Genomic DNA, 21,535 nt, shown 5'->3' with positions numbered 1-21,535 from the left:
ATTGGACCAGTATTGTTGGACCCCTAACTGAATGGCCCAGTGCTGTTGAACCATTAACTGATTGGCCCCGTGTTGTTGGATCTTTAACTGATTGGACCAGTATTGTTGGACCCCTAACTGATTGGCCCAGTGTTGTTGGATCTTTAACTGATTGGACCAGTATTGTTGGACCCCTAACTGAATGGCCCAGTGCTGTTGAACCATTAACTGATTGGCCCAGTGTTGTTGGACCTTTAACTGATTGGCCCAGTGTTGTTGGACCTTTAACTGATTGTCACAAGGTTGTTGGACCTTTAACTGATTGGCCCAGTATTGTTGGACCCTTAACTGATTGGCCCCGTGTTGTTGGACCTTTAACTGATTGTCACAAGGTTGTTGGACCTTTAACTGATTGGCCCAGTATTGTTGGACCCTTAATTGATTGGCCCCATGTTGTTGGACCCTTAACTGATTCGCCCAGTTTTGTTGGACCTTTAACTGATTGGCCCAGTTTTGTTGGACCCTTAACTGGTTGGCCCAGTGTTGTTGGACCTTAAACTGATTGTCACAAGGTTGTTGGATCTTTAACTGATTGGCCCAGTGTTGTTGGACCTTTAACTGATTGGCCCAGTGTTGTTGGACCTTTAACTGATTGGCCCAGTGTTGTTGGACCTTTAACTGATTGGCCCAGTGTTGTTGGACCTTTAACTGATTGTCACAAGGTTGTTGGACCTTTAACTGATTGGCCCAGTATTGTTGGACCCTTAACTGATTGGCCCCGTGTTGTTGGACCTTTAACTGATTGACACAAGGTTGTTGGACCTTTAACTGATTGGCCCAGTATTGTTGGACCTTTAACTGATTGTCCCAGTGTTGTTGGAGTTGTAACTCCTTTTAGTGGGCAATTTGGCTCTTTTTCCCCATCCATCGGTGCATACCAGGGCGTGATTCAATTGGTCTACACTCAACGCCTGTGTTGTTAAGTCCATTGGATCTCACTTGGTCATATCCCAGTAATTTGTTTGAAAATCTAGTTAGATGGAAATTTACATTTCATTATTAAATCATATTTTGTTGTATTGGATGCTCACTAGAAATTGCAAGGAATTTTTGAAATAGCTTTATAAAATCTCTTTTGCATTTCTTTGCTCTGGGACATGTTTCCATGATTTTCAGTCACCGGAATAGGGAAGCTTTTGCAGATGTTTCGATGATATACTCTGCACATGTTGTTGTGTTTGTGTATTCCTTTCTTCGGTCAACAGCATATTCCATACCAACATAAAGTGACTGCTCCCTCCGGATGTATCTATCAAATCTTACTTAAGCTTGTCATATATTTACATGCGCCATCGAATGTGGATGGAGGGTATGTTTTCACCCCTGTGTGTCTGTCCATCTGTCTGTTTGTGAACAGGATATCTTAAAAAGTTGGGGACGGATTCAGACGAAACTTGGCGGACCGGTTGGGTTTGTGACAAGGACGAATTCATTGGATTTGGTGAATATCCGGATCCGGATCCGGATAGGAGAATTTTAAAGTGATTCTTCACCATTGAGTGATAGGACCAAAAACGATATATAGTTGGATGAGTTGCAAAGATTTTAAGGTATTTGCAATTGTTTAATTTATAATTAATTATCTGACCCAATGCATTATGGTTACTGGTTTAATGTATTCATGTCACAATATTGTTTTGATTTGGTAACTTATTTTGGTGAACCAAATCTAAGGTCATACAATCGTGAGGAGACAGGGGGCAAAGAAGCAACATAATTACTATGCACAAGCAGTGGGATACATCAAGCAATGGGATGAGGAGAGAGGAGGGGAGGAAAAGTTCAAGTGAGAGGGATCTGTTATGTATCGCCAATGATAGTAGAAAAGATGGCGGGTATATTGGGATAGGGAATGACGAGAGATCATGGTGTACTGCCATGTTTATCCCTGGAGGGAAGAGTGCAATATTGAACAACTTACAGAAAACAGTCGCACAAACAAGAGGGAAAAGGAATAAATAGTGGAGGCGTTGGGGAGCTTAATCAGGAGAGGGTATTTTCATTTTTTTATTTACAGGGTCTAAGGATTTTTGTTTGTTTGTTTCCATGGTTCAGGTTTGTGGAAGAGCCAGAAAAAAATGAAAAGCAGGATACACCAACAGCAGAGTAGAAGTTCGAGTGAGATCAAGGGGAAGGGGAGAAGGACACATGGGGGTGAACAAGCTTCAGACGAACTGAAACACAGCAAGAAGAGGAAGGGGAGAAATGAGGATGAAACAAAAAAGGAACTAGAAAGGAACTCTGCAGAGCACATACCTCCGCCAGGTTGAAAAGTTCACGTTTTGTATTCCACTGATTGGCCAGATCTGTATTCCATCTAATCTGCTTTTTCTTATCGCTTAAGCCGCTGTCACACCTTGACGTTTTAGCCAGCGTATGCCGACGTATGAAAAATTTGGCGAATACGCTGGCACATGTCGAATACGTTATGGGTAAGTTTTGTATACGTTAAGAGCACGCTGAAGCACGCTGGCATACGTCGTAGTACGCCGAGCTCGTCGACAAATTTTGTGCATGCACAAAATTTGTCGACGTATGCCAGCGTATGACTCACACGTTCCGCATACGCTGGCCATAAGTTGTAGGCACGTTAGGCGATCGTTGACACACGTCGACACACGTTCAGGTAATTCATGTTTACATAGCATATATTATACAGTATACAATGCAATTTAACTTTTAGCCTATGCTTATAAACATTATATGATTTACCTTAAATGTTATATGTATCATTATATTACTTTTTATTGTACAGTGCATTAGAATATATGTTTTTATTATAGGTGCGCTTTATAAGTAAATAAAATCAAATTCAAATTCCAGGTACCCAGGACTACAGAACCAGCAGCTTGACCGGGCAGAGAATGAGAACCGCGACCTTGTTCCAGGAGGATGGCGAGAGGGACATCACTTGGAGGATACACAGACAGCTACTGGCCCCAACACTGCCTCCAAGGACGGAAAGAAACAGAGGAATCTCCTCAAGCACTGGGTTAACTCCCCAGCTGGTGCAGTTCCGTGGCAAGATAGGATGATTTAGATATGTGTATTACTGCATTGTTCAGGCAATAAAGAGAGTAAGATTCCTCTTGAAATGAACATCGTATAAAAAGCTTTTTTTCAATTATGCACTTTGCAATATACATGTACAATTCAACAAATAAAAAATGTTCTTGTTACTTTGTAATACGTTTGTATTGACTGTACATTATATTATTATACCTTTTTCAAAGTGTATGAATAAACATATATATTTATATGGACCCAAAGGGAGTCAGTGATTCGAATTCGAAGATTCGACGTTTTCTTCGGCATGACGGTGATGTTGACACTTCGATGTCTAGTGCGGTTATGATTTGAATCGTCGAGCGGCAGCCTATTAATAGGCTACGCCACGTGATCGTCGGCGATACGCTGCCGCGCGCTATGCATAAGTTAGACTATCGTTGGGCATAAGTTGTGAACGCCGACAACACGCTAAGCATTCGTTGGTATAAGTTATCTATAAGTTATCGAAACGTTCTGTGTACGTTACTAATACGTTATGCATACGTCCAACTCGTTATGAATACACTATTATACGCCCAAAACTGAAAAAAAACATCGATAGTTCAGCGAACGCCAGCGTTTTAGATAAATTTTGATACGTCGGCATACGCTGGCTAAATCGTCAAGGTGTGACAGGGGCTTCAACTCATCCACCAAGTTTTGTCATAATCCATCCTCAACTTTTTGAGCCCTATCACTCAATGGTGGAGAATCACTGAAAAAATTAAATAATTATCGTACCTGGATCCAGATGTGGATCTTCATCACAATCGAATCGATTCATCCTTGTCACACACCCAACCTTTCCACCAAATTTCGTCCGAATCCGTCCATAACCTTGTAAGATATCCTGTTCATAGATAGACAGACAAATGGACAACCAAACAGACAGGGGTGAAAACAACCTTCATCAACTTTCGGTGACGCAGGTAATAAACCAACCAACAACTAACAAACAAAAAGAGGTGAGAGAGAAGGGTGGGGGGTGGGGGGGGTCACAATAACCTGGAAAAGGGGAGTGCTTGGGAATGGGGTAATTTGTGGTAGAAGGGATCATAAATGTAATATGGATGGGGGCTGGCCTAATGTCGTGGTGAACAGCTGTCTTGAAGCCCTGGAAGGGAGAATGGGCCTGATCGGACTGGGAAGTTGGTTTCACATGGGAGGAAACAAGAGAAAAATGACTACAGTGTGGTCACCAGCTGTGATGTGTAGAATCATGAGGATATCCGTTGCAATATGCGCTACCAAATTCGACCAGTCATTAAATTATACGCATGCACTCACGTCTTTTTGTCTTTCAGTTCTGGTCTTGTCCTTTGTTTTGCGACGCAACATGCTTCATCACCTGATTACATATAATGTATGGATGTGAATGTTATTTCTGTTAATGTTAATGTTAATTCATTAATGTTATTTATTAACGTTAATTCTGGGTGGCAGAGGGATAATTTGCAACGGGCTTGGTCGGTAGGGGATTTGAAATTGGGTGTGGTTCTGTGGTTCTGTTTGGTGTGGTGTGGTGAAAGTGATTTGAAAGTAAAAAAAGTTCTGTGAAACGAGATTGATATGAAAACATTCATGTTGTCTTTGTTACTAAATTTATTCTGGTTTCTTCAAACAAATCGCGATTTTAGTCCGAGATGTTCTTACCTCATACCAACGCACATCCGAGTGTATGCGCATGCGCTATTCAATAATTACACCTAATTTGTGTCAAGTTCTGTGAAACGAGATTGATATGAAAACATTCATGTTGTCTTTGTTGCTAAATTTATTCTGGTTTCTTCAAACAAATCGCGATTTTAGTCCACGATGTTCTTACCTCATACCAACGCACGTCCGAGTGTGTGCGCATGCGCTATTCAATAATTATACCTAATTTGTGTCAAGTTCTGTGAAACGAGATTGATATGAAAACATTCATGTTGTCTTTGTTGCTAAATTTATTCTGGTTTCTTCAAACAAATCGCGATTTTAGTCCACGATGTTCTTACCTCATACCAACGCACGTCCGAGTGTATGCGCATGCGCTATTCAATAATTACACCTAATTTGTGTCAAGTTCTGTGAAACGAGATTGATATGAAAACATTCATGTTGTCTTTGTTGTTAAATTTATTCTGGTTTCTTCAAACAAATCGCGATTTTAGTCCACGATGTTCTTACCTCATACCAACGCACATCCGAGTGTGTGCGCATGCGCTATTCAATAATTACACCTAATTTGTGTCAAGTTCTGTGAAACGAGATTGATATGAAAACATTCATGTTGTCTTTGTTGCTAAATTTATTCTGGTTTCTTCAAACAAATCGCGATTTTAGTCCGCGATGTTCTTACCTCATACCAACGCACGTCCGAGTGTGTGCGCATGCGCTATTCAATAATTGTACCTAATTTGTGTCAAGTTCTGTGAAACGAGATTGATATGAAAACATTCATGTTGTCTTTGTTGCTAAATTTATTCTGGTTTCTTCAAACAAATCTCGATTTTAGTCCGCGATGTTCTTACCTCATACCAACGCACGTCCGAGTGTATGTGCATGCGCTATTCAAAAAGGCACCGCAACAACAAGAACAACAACGCGGTCCTCTCAAAGAGCTGCTCGTCGCACCTAAAAAGAGGAACAAATGAGTGGAGCTTGGATTTTGGGAGATCAACAAGAAGATGTTACTGGCAGATTATGTATGTGCTCCCTGCATACATCTTGAAGTTGCCAAGAGGGCGCAGATGGTGTAAAACCAAAAAGGAGGTTTTGCGATTTCAATTTTACAAAAAAAACGCGATTTCACGGAACACAGCCACGAATAGAAAGAAAACTGAGAATTTGCGGGACACTTTTCCGCGAATAGAGAAACAGGTCGCATTTTATCACCCGGGAATACACGGAACCAGTGAATAGCGGGGTACGACAGTATATACAGACTTGCCATTTAATATGGAATATTTTTTTTGTGGGGGTGAACTTACTTTTCAAGATGACTGAGAACCAAAAGTTCATTAGAATTATGTTGAAATTATTCTAGATTTCGTTAATGTGACCTTTAAAAGAAACAAAAACCACATTTGACATTTCGAAGCAAATAAATTGATCCTTGAAAGTGATGTAAACTGTTATCGAACTCAATTCACGGACAGTACTGTGTTCAACTTCTGTACGTTTTCCAGAAGTATCTCTTTATTTTGCACATTAGCCAAATTTATTTTTAACAAAAACAAAAGTTAAATTACGACTGGGATTACGGACAGTAAAATTACAGTTCAGTACTTCTTGTAACCCCCCACGAGCATTCAGGAGAGCACGTACACGTCGAGGCATGCTGTCCACGAGATTTGCCAAGGTTTGGACAGGAATCGCTTGCCATGCCTGCTGCAATTCACGCACAGAGCTAAACTGCTGGTCCAAGTTGTCGATTTGATGCGTTAATTCTGCCCACAAGTTCTCTATCGGATTCATATCCAGGGACATGGCAGGCCACTTCATATGCTCCACACCACGGTCAGCAAGAAAGTGTATGATCATGCGAGCACGATGAGGCCGTGCTTTGTCATCTTGGAAGACAAAGTTTCCTTGAAAGGCTGCACGAGCAAATGGAAGCAATGTTTCTTCCAGAATGGCCCTGTACTTGACTGGTTCAGGTTTCCATTCAGTACAACCAGGTCAGTTTTGCCCCCTGCATGAAAAGCAGCCCAAACGGTCACCCCACCACCTCCAGCTTGGACTCTTGGCACTATACAATCTTCGTTGTAGGCTTCATGCACTTGTCTGCGCACTCGGACGTGGCCATCTTGATGATAGACCAGAAATCTAGACTCGTCACTGAAGATCATGTGATTCCAGTGTCCTGGCTGCCATTGACGGTGCTCTCTGGCCCACTGCAATCAGCGCTGGCGGTGTTGTCTGGTCAGGCGTGGATTTCTCAGGGGACACCTGGCACGATAGCCTGCTTGAACCAGTCGTTGGTTGACTAGCCTTCTGGATACAGGCACATTTGTCAGTTGCTGCCACTCAGCCCTAAACCGATTAGCTGACTTGGTACGGCCATTGCGGACTAACCGGTGCAGCTGGCGATCATCCCTCCTTGTGGTTCTGTGGGGACGTCCTGACCTTGGTATTGGAGTAGGGACACCCCTCTGAGCATTTCGTTTCAGGATCTTTGACACCTGACCTTGAGTGATGCCATACTGCCGAGCAATAGCACGCTGTTTCATGCCGGAATTTCGTAAAGCCACCACTCCATGACAAACAGCATTGTCGAGTTGACGGACCATCTCCAGAGGAAGTGGCAATAACTTTTGTAGACGTGCAGCAGTTGTTTTCCACTAATACAGAACGCAACAACCGTTATGTACCCGATTGTGAAGCCAATCGTCAAATGTACCTGTTCATACATTTTGTCACGCCACCTGTGATATAATCCTGTTATTGAATTCTTGCTGCGACAGACAATCAGTGTCATGGTTCTTTTAACAAAGAAATCACCGAAGCGTAAAAGAAACTCACCAGATTGATAGACTGAGTTCAGAAACTAATCCCAAGTCAAGAAAAATATATATATTCCATATTAAATGCCAAGTCTGTATATATATATATATATATATATTGTTACGTGGTCCCCTCGGTGACTACCTGGTCTCGGTGACCCCCGGACCGTGAGAGGACCTTCGCCAGCAAGTAGTATTATATATATGAGCTTTCGTAACGCAATCAATAGGAATTCCAATCAAAAGGAAACCCCACACCAAGGATCCGGAATAATCAATGATATATTCCCCGAGCAATCAACCCTCAACAATCAGCAATCAATATCACAAAGATGTAAACTCATCTACACTAACTCTAAGATGGCCATCTTATACATTCCTCACGTGAGCCCCACTCCTGACTCCCTCCGTGGTCAATGTCTCTCCCAATGTCTCTCTTCTCCGCCCACGGGCGGTTGAACGAACCCCGGGCGGACGTGCTCCAAACGTGCCATCTCGTACCGGGGACAGCTGCTGCAGCGCACACCTCCTTGCCAAGCAGCGGGGCCAAACCCAGCGCGGCTTCCAACGCGCGCGAGGCCCCAAAGTGCGACCCGTACGCGTCCTTGTAGACGGGGCAAAACCAAGCGCGGTTTGCAACGCGCGCGAGGCCCAACGTGCGACCCGTACGCGTCCTTGTAGACGGGGCAAACTGTGCCGGACGCTTGGTTCCGTGCACGAACTCACGGTGACTTGACGTGTCAAAAGGTAGTTACACGTCCAGGTAACTCCTCTCGCCAGACGGGTTTCGGAACGCCGCTTTTTCACGCAGCGCAAGGTCGATCCCACCTTTTGTCGGAGCGGGCGAGGAAGAAGAAAACCTCGTCCTTTTCCTCGTGTCTTTTCCTCTTCCGTTTCCGGTCACTTCCGTTTCCGGTCACTTCCGTTTCCGGCCACGGGTTCAGAAGGGCTCCTGACCCTCCAATCACAACAACTACACAACACTTAATATACTACACACGGATAAGCAAAGACCTGAATGGTAATTCACATACATTCACATAAATATGTAACACTCCCCCCCTTCAAGAAAGAAAGTTTGAACCCAGCGAAAACTTTCTTTGCCGGCCAATTTGGGGAAACAAACCAGATAACTCAACCCCCCCCACATTATCCGTTCCCCCCGGGCACAGTTATCACTTAAAAATAAAGCAACCAAAATTTCACCACAACCCCTCCAGATTACTCCCTCTGGACTAAGTACCAACAACGACATTGTCCCTGCCAAATCAAACTCCATCTCATGACCCTCTGACTTTGACCGTCAGTTTCTTGGGAATGAAGGTTAAGGGGTTGATCAAAGATCCAAAGTTAAGCAACTCGATAGCACTTTTTTCGGGAGGCCAAGCCGAGTATTCACTACATGGATGCCTTTAGGAACGCGGAGTTCACGGTTAGTCCGTGCAGGAAAGTTCTCTACATGGGCGCCTTGAGGAACGTGGAGTTCACGGTTAGTCCGTGCATGAAAGTTCACTACATGGATGCCTTTAGGAACGGCGTTCACGGTTAATTCGTGTAGGAATCTTGGCTCGGCGGCTCCGCCGCCTTCAGTGCTTCAACTTCTCAGAACTTCCCTAATAATTAGGGTGGGACCACTGGTCCCTGTAGTCCCATGAATAGCGGTCTCCTTCTCGGCCCCTACCAAAACTACTGCCCAGTTGTCCTCTCCTGTAGACCTCTCGACGCCTACGAAATGCCTTCCCTACTGTTATGGTCCGACCCTCCAAATCCTTGCCATTCCAATTCTTCTCTGCCTCTCTGGCGTCTTTTGTGCTGGCAAACGTGACAAAGCCGAACCCTCTTGACTGTTGCGTTTCCCAGTCTCTTACCAACCGCACTTCCACCAGCGGCCCATATCTGTTGAAGACAGAGGTCAGAACTTCTTCCTCTGTTTTGAAGTTCAGTCCCCCTACAAATAACTTGGCACTTTGGTCGCCATCCCGAGCTGGTGTGATGTTATTTTCCCTGCTGGGCTCTTTACCAACCCTCAGGTTACCATAAACTTGACCCCCGGCCAAATCATTCCCGATAACCACAGATACACCCTCTACAGGAAGCGTGGCTTGTAAACCGACGGTGACCGGTCCTGACACCAAATCGGACTCCAAATGGATGACATGAAGGGGAGCACTAACACCGCCCCCGATCCCCTGTAAACGAACACTATCCCCCGTTGCCGTCTCCTCGGACCATGGCAAAATGCCTTCAAGCATTAAAGATTGATGTGCCCCTGTGTCCCTCAATATCCTAACCGGTTTCCGGTTAGTCGAGGCTCCATCCCGTGACACAAACCCCTCTGAAATAAATGGTTGGTAACCCTTTTGATGGCGATTTCTTACGCTAGCCATCGCATTCGGAGTTGTAATAGTCGGACTCCGCTCTGGGTTGTCCATTTTCATGAGGTAACAACTGGACATCAAGTGTCCAGGTTTCTTGCAAAACGCGCAAGTAGGCCCGGAGGAAAAACTCGGGGTCTGCCTCGGGCCCCCCGAACTATAAGTTTGTCTTGGGCCCGCATCCCTCTGATTTCGAACCGGTGGGGTATCATAGTTGTCCCCATAATCATCTCGAGGCCGCCGCCATGTATGGTCGTTCTCCGCACCTGCTGTTCCCCACCTCCCCTGCGGAGATCTAGGCGAGGAGTTAGGTTCGTGGACCCCTATTCGGTGGGTTAAGGCATAATCATCTGCCATGGTGGCTGCGTCCCACAACTTTGGTACCTTCTTTTCCTGCAGGTACACTTTGATGTCCTCGTGGACACACTGCTGGAATTCCTCCACCAGGATCAAGTCCCGCAATGTCTCGAAGTCTTTCCCGACTCCTTTTGACTCACACCACCGATCAAACATGTTTTCTTTCACTCTGGCAAACTCCACATGGGTCTCACTCTCCCTCTTCCTGGCATTCCTGAATTTTTGCCTGTAAGCTTCCGGAACCAACTCATAGGCCTTGAGGATGTGCTTCTTCAGTACCTCATAATCTGCACATTGGTCCATTGGTAGCGCCGAATAAATTTCCTGAGCTTTCCCCACCAGCACACTTTGCACGAGTATGGTCCATGCCTCCTCCGGCCAGTTTAATTGTCGAGCCACTTTCTCAAAGTGTGGAAAAAATTTCGCGACTTATTTTTCACTGAACGGTGGAACCAGCCTCACATGTCTGCCCACATCCCAGGTTTTCTGGTTAGGTGTCGACCCCGTCAGCAAGGGTGGTGCCTCTCCCCGTTCTCTCATTAACTCCAGCTCCTTGAATTTGATTTCTTGCTGAAGCTCCATGTCACGTTCCTTTAATTCCCTTTCCGCTTTTCTCGCCTCTGCTTCGAGGTCCCTTGCAGCTCTCCTTTCCTCTGCTTGTTCCTTTTCTCTTCTTTCCTGGAGTTCTCTTTCCACTCTCCTTTCCTCGGTTCTTTCTTGTGCTGTTTTCTCTTCCAACCTTTCCTGGAGTTCTCGTTCCACTCTCCTTTCCTCTGCTTTTTTGTCTTCTAACCTTTCCTGGAGTTCTCGTTCCACTCTCCTTTCCTCTGCTTGTTTCTCTTCTCTCCTCGCTTCTGCTTTCCTTTCTTCTTCTTTTAACCTTTCCTGGAGTTCTCGTTCCACTCTCCTTTCCTCTGCTTCTGCTTTCCTTTCTTCTTCTTTTAACCTTTCCTGGAGTTCTCGTTCCACTCTCCTTTCCTCCGCTTGTTACTCTTCCCTCCTCTCTTCTGCTTTCCTTTCTTCTTCTTTAATCCGTTCCTGGCTCCGTAACTGCAACTCCAGTTTCCGGAGCTCAACGTCTTCTGGTTCTTCGGGTAGCCACTCCCAGGCTAACTCGTCCCATGTTCCTAATCCCACCATAGATTGTATCACCGTGGCCTGCAACTCTGCCTTCCTCAAATTAGTTCGGACCTCCAAGTTAAAATGTTTGGCCAATTTCAAGAGGTCCGACTTTAGCAACGCTCGGAACTGTGCCTCACTCGGTGTTACCCCAAAGTTCTGTGCCACAAACGCCATGGTGCCTATCGTTAACACCTGTTAACCTTCACCCAAGATTTTACCCCAATTTCTCAAAAAAAAAATTTACCAATTAATAATTAATTAATAAATTTTAATTAATAAAAATTATTATTTTATTATTTTATACAATTTTAAATCCCGGACGTAGACCCAATTGCGAAACCGCAAATCGTAATTTGGACGAGCCCCCAATTCTGTTACGTGGTCCCCTCGGTGACTACCTGGTCTCGGTGACCCCCGGACCGTGAGAGGACCTTCGCCAGCAAGTAGTATTATATATATGAGCTTTCGTAACGCAATCAATAGGAATTCCAATCAAAAGGAAACCCCACACCAAGGATCCGGAATAATCAATGATATATTCCCCGAGCAATCAACCCTCAACAATCAGCAATCAATATCACAAAGATGTAAACTCATCTACACTAACTCTAAGATGGCCATCTTATACATTCCTCACGTGAGCCCCACTCCTGACTCCCTCCGTGGTCAATGTCTCTCCCAATGTCTCTCTTCTCCGCCCACGGGCGGTTGAACGAACCCCGGGCGGACGTGCTCCAAACGTGCCGTCTCGTACCGGGGACAGCTGCTGCAGCGCACACCTCCTTGCCAAGCAGCGGGGCCAAACCCAGCGCGGCTTCCAACGCGCGCGAGGCCCCAAAGTGCGACCCGTACGCGTCCTTGTAGACGGGGCAAAACCAAGCGCGGTTTGCAACGTGCGCGAGGCCCAACGTGCGACCCGTACGCGTCCTTGTAGACGGGGCAAACTGTGCCGGACGCTTGGTTCCGTGCACGAACTCACGGTGACTTGACGTGTCAAAAGGTAGTTACACGTCCAGGTAACTCCTCTCGCCAGACGGGTTTCGGAACGCCGCTTTTTCACGCAGCGCAAGGTCGATCCCACCTTTTGTCGGAGCGGGCGAGGAAGAAGAAAACCTCGTCCTTTTCCTCGTGTCTTTTCCTCTTCCGTTTCCGGTCACTTCCGTTTCCGGCCACGGGTTCAGAAGGGCTCCTGACCCTCCAATCACAACAACTACACAACACTTAATATACTACACACGGATAAGCAAAGACCTGAATGGTAATTCACATACATTCACATAAATATGTAACAATATATATATAAGCGAAATGTTTGTTTATGAATCTACTCCTCTGAGCTCCCAAGGTTAATCGCCACAAAACTTTATAGGATAACATATTGTTACGGTCCGCGGATAAGGATGTTGTTTGCCGAGCGAAGGCACCGCGGCCGAACAGTTGTTCCCCGACTAAACCCGATTCACCCAAACGTTGGCCGTATCGCGCCACAGATATTCAATATGGAAAAGACTAAGACGACGAATGCAAAGAGGAAGAAGAAGAAGACGTACAGAAGAGTAACGGGGTTTATTATTTACACACACATAAGCAAAAAGAGCAGTCACGATTATTTACAGGTGACATGAAAACGCAGGTGACACAGTGAAAATTACTAGCTTATACGGACTTAATTACCTACCCAGGACAGCACGAACAAAACAAACTCACGTACGCAAATGGATGGAAGGGTAGGAATCGTTTGGAGGGATGAGCAGGTGGGATCACAGGGCACAGCGAGTGGGTCCACTCCGGGCGCAAAGCGGGGAGCCGGCAGCTCCTTGTATTCGGCTTTACAGCGCACGCCGGCAGCTCCTTGTATTCGGCTTTACAGCGCACGCCGGCAGGGTCACTCGGCTGGTTGAAACGGGGCTGGTTGAAGCGGCTCTTTGTCAAAGGCTTTTCGTATCTCGCACGCAACAACGGTGCAACTCTCAACTCTCTTGGACCTCACAACCCAGCTCTCTCTTGGACCCTGTTTGCGACTCTCGTGTAAAAGCTCCACTCCTTTCTCAGCTCATCTGCGATCTGTTGGGGAACGTCCCGCAGCGGGTTATATAGGCCCCGCCCCTCAACCTTCGCGAACCTCCTTGATCTTTCTCTCCAAGTCCAACCCCTTGTTCGTGGTTGGTTGAGTGGGGCTGACTCACTCCTCCCCTCTCTGATGAGGTGGGGACCCGCCTTTCTTCCCCAACCCTGCCTCGTGGTCAATGGCGGCTTTGGAGGGGATGTAATTGGCAATCGAGGCTTGGCAATGACGAAAGGGGAAATGGAGGTTTTGGGAATGGGAATGAAGGGAATCTATCTCTTTCACCCGGTGCAATGGAGTGTCATTCTAATGGAAGACAAGGCCTTACTCTAAAACACATAATAAGATATAAGCTACTGAACAAGGGTTTTATCGTGTCCTTCAATGTGGTGTTTCATGGAATTAACTACCGGGACGCCCTTTTTACCTTTACACAACTCCGGAGGCAGGAGGGGCCATAATCAACAATGTTACACAACAATTTACCACAATACAATACACACAATCAAAAAAATGCAATCCTCATATCCGCAACAATATTTTACCACCCTGCACCTAAATAGGTGTTTGGAAACAGTTATTTTCTCACAATTAATAATTTGTAGACATCTGAGCTGCCACCTGTGGCCATGATCTCCAAGGGTTGATCCACAAATACAAAGCTTTATAAAAAGCCCAATTTTTATCGGATGGATACCGATATAATTAGTGAGATTGTGACCTCCGATCATCAAATATGTTATCAGATGTGAAAATCAACTCTTAATTAAGGCGTTACCATGATCGGTAAGTTCAGCAAAGGAGTCATGTGACCTCTGAAATTCACTAATTATTCAAAAACCGAAAATAGAACAAAGACAACCTATACATAGATGTAAAGGGAATTTTGCTGCTCATCTAACAACATAACTCTCAAGGGTGAAAATATAGTTTGTACAAAAAATGACTTTCCTGAGAGTTCCCTGAATCCACCGTCATTGGTTTCATTAACCACCTTTAGAGGCCATTTTTCCCCGCAAAGCAGGGGTTGGCCTTTTTCGGGAACCGTGGTTGTTGTTGTTTTTTTTGGTCCCCTTTTTGAAGCAATGTTTTACGGCCGGATGCCCTTCCTGCCGCCAACCCTTTTTGTCGCCTTTTACGACAAGCAGGGAATTACCAGTGAACTGGTACTCAATTATGCCGACCTCAGAAGGATGACAGGCTGAGTCAACCCCCCCGGCGTTACGACCTCAGAAGGATGACAGGCTGAGTCAACCCCCCCGGCGTTAATTCAGCGATCGACTGGGATTACGAACCCAGGATCCTAGGTCATCCTAAGCTGGCACCCTAGCCGCTAGCCCAACACCAGGGATTTCATTGAAATCCGTTAATCCGTTCTCAAGTTATAGCACAACACAGACAGATATGGCTCCTTTTACAATATAAATTTTCCCTGACCTTACTGCATGAGAAAAAGTAAACATGGCTGCAAAGCAAAATAAAATGGGGGCCATCCATGAAGTGGTGGAGTATGGCACGCACATGGTGTAGGTGAGACAGTGGTGGGGCATAGCAAAGAGGAGATTAGATTTGGAGCCTCCATACTCTGAGCAACACATGGAGTCTTTCACCCACAGGCTCTGGTAATGTGGTCCATGAGGCTAGCACAATGTTGATCCAGGCTATGTTACAGCAATTGATGGTGTAGCGGCTACCGCTGGGTTTTCACAATCGCCTTGCACCTATCAAGGACGCGGAGCGATCACCATGCCGGGCTCGTCCAGGACGCCCGGGCAGGCCTGCGCTCAACTTGCCAGGCCTCGGTCGGGACGCTGGGCCACGCCCCCTCTCGCCTTTCCTGGGCAAACGCTCCGGGATAATATATATATTGCTGCCCGATAAACGGGCTTTTCAGAGTGCCTGAGTGTTTGGTTTGATTAAAGCAACTCGGATGAATTCCAGCTTTTTGTCGCGTCCATTCTTCCGATCGACGTGGGAGCCCCAGCTCCTTCATTGGTGACCTACCGACATGGACACGGCAGTCGCCCTTAAACTGCCTACCTTCTGGGAGGCTCACGCGGCGGTTTGGTTCGCACAGGTGGATTCCCTGTTCGCCCTGCGAGGCATCACGGCCGACGACACCCGCTTCCACCATGTGGTAGCAGCGCTCGGTTCGGCCACCGCGGCCCGCGCCCTGAGCCTCCTCTAGAGCCCGCCAGCCGCTGACAAATACGGCGCGATTAAGAAGCTTCTCCTCGACGCTTTCGCCCTCCCATCGGCGGAGCGCGCACGGCGCCTGCTCGACCTGCCCGAGCTCAGCGACACGCGCCCTTCCGAGCGAATGGACTACATGCTTTCACTGCTCGGCGAGCACTCTCCGGCATTCCTGTTCCGGGAGCTGTTCCTCCATCAGCTGCCTAACCCGGTACGCCTCGCCCTGGCAAGCACGACGATCACAGATCCCCGGGCCCTTGCCAGAGAAGCCGACAAGATCTCCGCCGCAGGACAGCGCATCGCAGCGGCGACATGGGACCCACCGCCGTCCGACGCAACACCCATGGCGCCCGAGCACCCGGCACGGTTGACGACCGAACTGCCGACGCAATTGGCGGCCGCTACACCGAGCCGACCACCTCCAGCACGACGACCGGGGCCTCCACCTGACCAAGCATGGTGTTACTATCATGCCAGGTTCGGACAGAAGGCCCGGACATGCCGACCCCCGTGCACCTTCGGCAGGCCGGGAAACGGCCGGGCCGGCGTTCATTACCAGCCATGAGCGCCGGCCACACGGGCAACTTACTGTTCATCACGGATAAAGCGTCCGGACGGCGCTTCCTGTGCGACACCGGCGCCCAACTGAGCGTCATACCCGCCTCTGACCAGGACAGGCAATCCGCGGTTTGCGGCCCCTCCTTGGTTGCGGCCAACGGATCGACCATCCGCACCTTCGGCCCATGCAACGTCACCCTCTGCTTCGGCGGCCAACGCTTTGCTTGGACGTTTGTAACCGCAAACGTGCCCATGGCTCTGCTAGGCGCCGACTTCCTCTGCGCACACGGACTGCTGGTGGACGTCCAACGGCGTCGTTTAATCAACGCCGAAACCTTCAGCTCCCTGGTATGCACATTGAGCAGCTCCGCGCCGACCGAGCTGGCATGCGCCGTCCCGGCGGCGAACGAGTTTGCTCGCCTGCTCACGGAGTTCCCGGCCCTCACGCGGCCGACGTTTTCGGTCGTCGCAGTACGGCATGGGATCGAGCACCACATACCAACCACGGGCCCGCCGGTCTACGCCAGGGCCCGCCGCCTCGACCCAGCCAAGCTCGCCGTGGCGAAGGCCGAATTCGACGCGTTGGAGCACCTCGGCATCGTGCGGCGCTCCGATAGCGCGTGGGCCTCGCCACTGCACATCGTGCCAAAGCCGGGGGGTGGATGGCGCCCGTGTGGCGACTACCGCCGTCTCAATGACGCTACCACCCCCGACAGGTACCCGATCCCGCATATCCAAGACTTCTCCGCCCGTCTGGCGGGACGGGTCATTTTTTCGAAAATTGATCTCATACGGGGATATCACCAGGTACCTGTCAGGGCGGCCGACGTCCCTAAAACGGCAGTCATCACGCCGTTCGGCTTATTCGAATTCTTGCGGATGCCGTTTGGTCTCAAGAACGCGGCTCAGGCGTTCCAGCGCTTGATGGACGGCGTGCTGCGTGACCTGCCGTTCCTTTTCGTTTACCTGGACGACATCCTCGTCGCCAGCACGTCCCGGGCCGAGCACCTCCTCCACCTCCGAACACTGTTCGGGCGCCTCAGCGAGCACGGCCTCATCGTCAACCCGGCCAAATGCCACTTCGGCACGACGGCCGTTGATTTTTTGGGCCACCACATCACCAAGAACGGGGCCGTGCCGCTGCCAACCAAGGTCGAGGCCATCACCACGTTCCCGCGTCCCCGCACCATAAAGTCCCTGCAGGAAATCCTGGGAATGGTGAATTTTTATCACCGCTTCGTGCCCCGCGCTGCTCAACTCATGCGGCCCCTCTACGAAGCCCTCCGGGGCAAGCCGGCCAAGCACGACATCGCCTGGTCCGCAGCAATGGATGCGGCCTTCCAAAGCTCAAAGCGGGCCCTCGCCGACGCAACACTGCTCGCTCACCCGGTGCTCAACGCTCCCATCGCCCTCACCACGGATGCCTCCGACTACGCGGTGGGCGCCGTACATGAGCAATGGGTGAACGGGGTTTGGCAGCCACTCGCTTTTTTCAGCCGGCAGCTCCGGCCGAACGAGCTCAAATACAGCACGTTTGACCGGGAGCTCCTCGGTCTACACCTGGCCGTCCGCCATTTCCGCCACCTCCTGGAGGGCCGACCTTTCACGGCGTTCGTCGACCACAAGCCGTTGGTTTACGCCATGGCCAAGGTCACGGAGCCGTGGTCGGCCCGCCAACAGCGCCACCTCTCCGCCGTGTCGGAGTTTACCACAGACATCCGGCATGTCGCCAGCAAAAACAACGCCGTGGCCGACTGTCTTTCCCGGGCCAGCGCGAACGCGGTCCACCTGGGCGTGGACTTTGCGCTTATGGCGGCGGACCAAACCACCAACACCACGGTGCAAGCCCTCCGGGCGGCGGACACGGGCCTCCGCCTGGCCGACATCCCCTTCGCGGACACTGTCCTGCTCTGCGATGTCTCCCAAGGCCAGCCTCGCCCCATCGTGCCCGTCACCTGGCAACGCTGCATCTTCGCCTCCCTCCACGGCCTTTCCCACCCGGGCCGGAAAGCTTCCCAGAAGCTGGTGTCGGCGCGATTCGTCTGGCACGGCCTTCGTCAGAACGTCCGCGATTGGACCAGCACCTGCACGGCCTGCCAACGGGCCAAGGTCCACCGACACACCCAGGCCCCGCTGGCACCTTTCACCGTGCCCGAACGACGTTTCGACCACGTCAACGTGGATCTGGTGGGCCCCCTCCCCCCGTCACGGGGGTTCACACACCTGCTCACCATGGTGGACAGGACCACCAGGTGGCCGGAGGCCGTTCCCCTCGTCTCCACCACCACCGCCGACGTGGCGCAGGCTTTCATCGCCACCTGGGTCGCCCGCTTCGGCGCACCGGCGGACATCTCGTCAGACCGCGGACCATAGTTCACCTCCGAGCTGTGGGGCGCGGTCGCCCACAACCTGGGGGTCAAGCTCCACCGTACTACGGCCTACCACCCCCAAGCAAACGGGTTGTGCGAGCGATTCCACCGCTCCATGAAGGCCGCGCTCATGGCCGGCCTTCAAGACGGCGGTTGGGCCGACCGGCTGCCGTGGGTCCTTTTGGGCCTCCGCACGGCCCCCAAGGAGGACCTCCAGGCATCCACCGCCGAGCTTGTCTATGGCCAGGTGCTACGCGTCCCAGGCGAATTCGTGCCCGACGCTACCAGTCCCTGGTCCACAGCTCACCAGCGCTCGGACCTCCAGGAGGCCTCCCGATGGTTTGCCCCCGTGCCAACATCCCACCACGGTGACCCCCAGTCCTACGTCCCCCCAGCACTTCGCACAGCGGAGTATGTTTTTGTGCGTCACGACGCACATCGGGGGCCACTCCGGCCGCCGTACGACGGGCCCTTCCGGGTGCTGCGACGGGACGACAAGTCGTTCGTCATCGACATCGGCGGCAGGTCGGACCGGATTGCGGTGGACCGCCTCAAGCCGACGCACGTGGACGTCGACCACCCACCACGGGTGGCCCTTCCGCCGTGGCGAGGCCGCCCCCCGTCCACGGTGCCCCCCACTCGACCGCCCACCACCACACCGGACCCCCTCCCACGACCCGCCAGGGGTCGCTTCGGCCGGGTCATCAGGACCCCCCTCAAATTGACCCTGCCGGTGCAAGTCGATTCTGGGGGGACGTGTGTAGCGGCTACCGCTGGGTTTTCACAATCGCCTTGCACCTATCAAGGACGCGGAGCGATCACCATGCCGGGCTCATCCAGGACGCCCGGGCAGGCCCGCGCTCAACTTGCCAGGCCTCGGTCGGGACGCCCGGGCATGCCCGGGCAGGCTCGCCCTCAACTTGCCAGGCCGCAGCCAGGACGCTGGGCCACGCCCCCTCTCGCCTTTCCTGGGCAAACGCTCCGGGATAATATATATATTGCTGCCCGATAAACGGGCTTTTCAGAGTGCCTGAGTGTTTGGTTTGATTAAAGCAACTCGGATGAATTCCAGCTTTTTGTCGCATCCATTCTTCCGATCGACGTGGGAGCCCCAGCTCCTTCAATGGCACAAATAAATGAAAGCAATGAAATATTGGAAAATAAAAGGATCTTGGCCCGACGCGCTTTATGGGTGGTGCTGACAGATGGTAGGGAATGCGGACAGTGGGTAGATGGATGAGGTTGGCACGCAGGTTGACGAGGTGTTCCGTATTTGTCCCGTTTTTTAATCCAAATGTCCCGCATCCCATTTAATACCCTCCCAGGACACCATTTGCCATGTTTCTTCAGTACTTATGAATAATGTTTGAAAAAGGAAAAGCACAATGCAGCACAGGTGTGCAATGCCTCCATCATGGCAACAGCATACTGTCAATAAGGCTAAGAAGCAGTCAAACACTGCAATGTCACCAGGGGACTCATCGCACTGGAGTGATGTAACCACTACGAACTAAATGTTCAATTTCTTTCATATTTATTTTTTTTGCAAATGGAATTAACTGTCTGCGGTAAAAAGCAATGATGGAATACAGTCCTCGATATTGCACTACAATAATTTTGTACTTCAATAATTTACATTTCATTTTTCTTCAGCCAATGATACTACCCCGCAGTCTAGTGCTGCATACGAACGAAGAAGAAGAAGAATAACCATTATTATTATATTGTTAGAATGAGGTATCTTTGTATTAGACCACACATGCTCCTCGTATTTCAATCAATTTGCACAAGTTGAATTGACTTATCATTCCCAGGCCTGAATATAAAATCCAATTTTTTTGGTAGCAATCCAGACATAATGTTCTGATCTAGCTGCTGTGATGTCAGGAGACTTCCATTTCCTGCCATTCATCGCCAAATGTAATTATCGAGGATGAGCCTGGAGAAACCAAGTTGTTTGTCTTTTTGTTTTTCCACTATTTCTGAAGTCACTTTTCTTCTTGGTCTGCTATCAATAAAAGTAAATGTCAATTAATTTGGGAGAGATCCAACCATTTGCCCTATATTATGTGGGTTGTTTTTATTTATGCTCTCTACTTCCACATTTGTAATGTATTTATAAATACAGTATGCGGTCATCAAGGTCTATTTCATCAGATAATTCTGAAATGAGAAATATCCATCTACTTTGAGATACATTATATCATCATGGATTTCAATTCCCTCCCAAACTACTTCTTCCCTCCAGTCTACCACAGAGCAGGAAAGTAATTTTGATTGATTATTTGTACCATTAATGGTGGCAGTGTGACTTTGCTAATTCTACTGTCGGGCATGTTTCAATGTGGCTTTGCTCTCATCTTTGAAAAATAAATCACACTTTAAATCTAAAGCAAAGTGTTGGCGGCTTCCTTGCCAGTTTTCTGAATTAGCAAGTTTATTTTCATCGCCACGCAATAATTTCTCACCAACATCCTTCTTCAACTTTATTGCAATGTCAAACAGACTAGAGCAATGCGACTGCCTCGCCAATATGCCTCAGCGTATTCCCTGCCTCGGGTAGATGACCCCGTTGACTGTGGTGAGAAATTAATGCGGGTCCTAAAACGAAACAAGTTTGATTTAAAATCCCTTCAGCTGTTCTCAAGTATCACATTTTCACCAGCCATGACAGGTTTCACATCGATCGGTGAAGCGGTTTCGGAGAAGGGTTTTTTTTTTAAATATCGGCTTTCAAGCTAATATGGCTGCCAAACCATGTGACATATGACATCAAAAATGTACACTCTGCATATGTATGGGTCGGATATCACATTTGTGAAGTTTTGTGTTGATTGGATAAGGTTCGTTTTTCTATCCAAGTTGGCTGCCAAACCATGTGACCAACAATGTCATCATTTATAAACTATATTCAGCAATGGT

This window comes from Myxine glutinosa, chromosome 9 (genome assembly GCF_964187855.1).
Source record: "Myxine glutinosa chromosome 9, kmMyxGlut1.1, whole genome shotgun sequence".
In the NCBI taxonomy this organism is placed as follows: Eukaryota; Metazoa; Chordata; class Myxini; order Myxiniformes; family Myxinidae; genus Myxine; species Myxine glutinosa.
Note: the sequence above shows the minus strand (reverse complement) of the source record.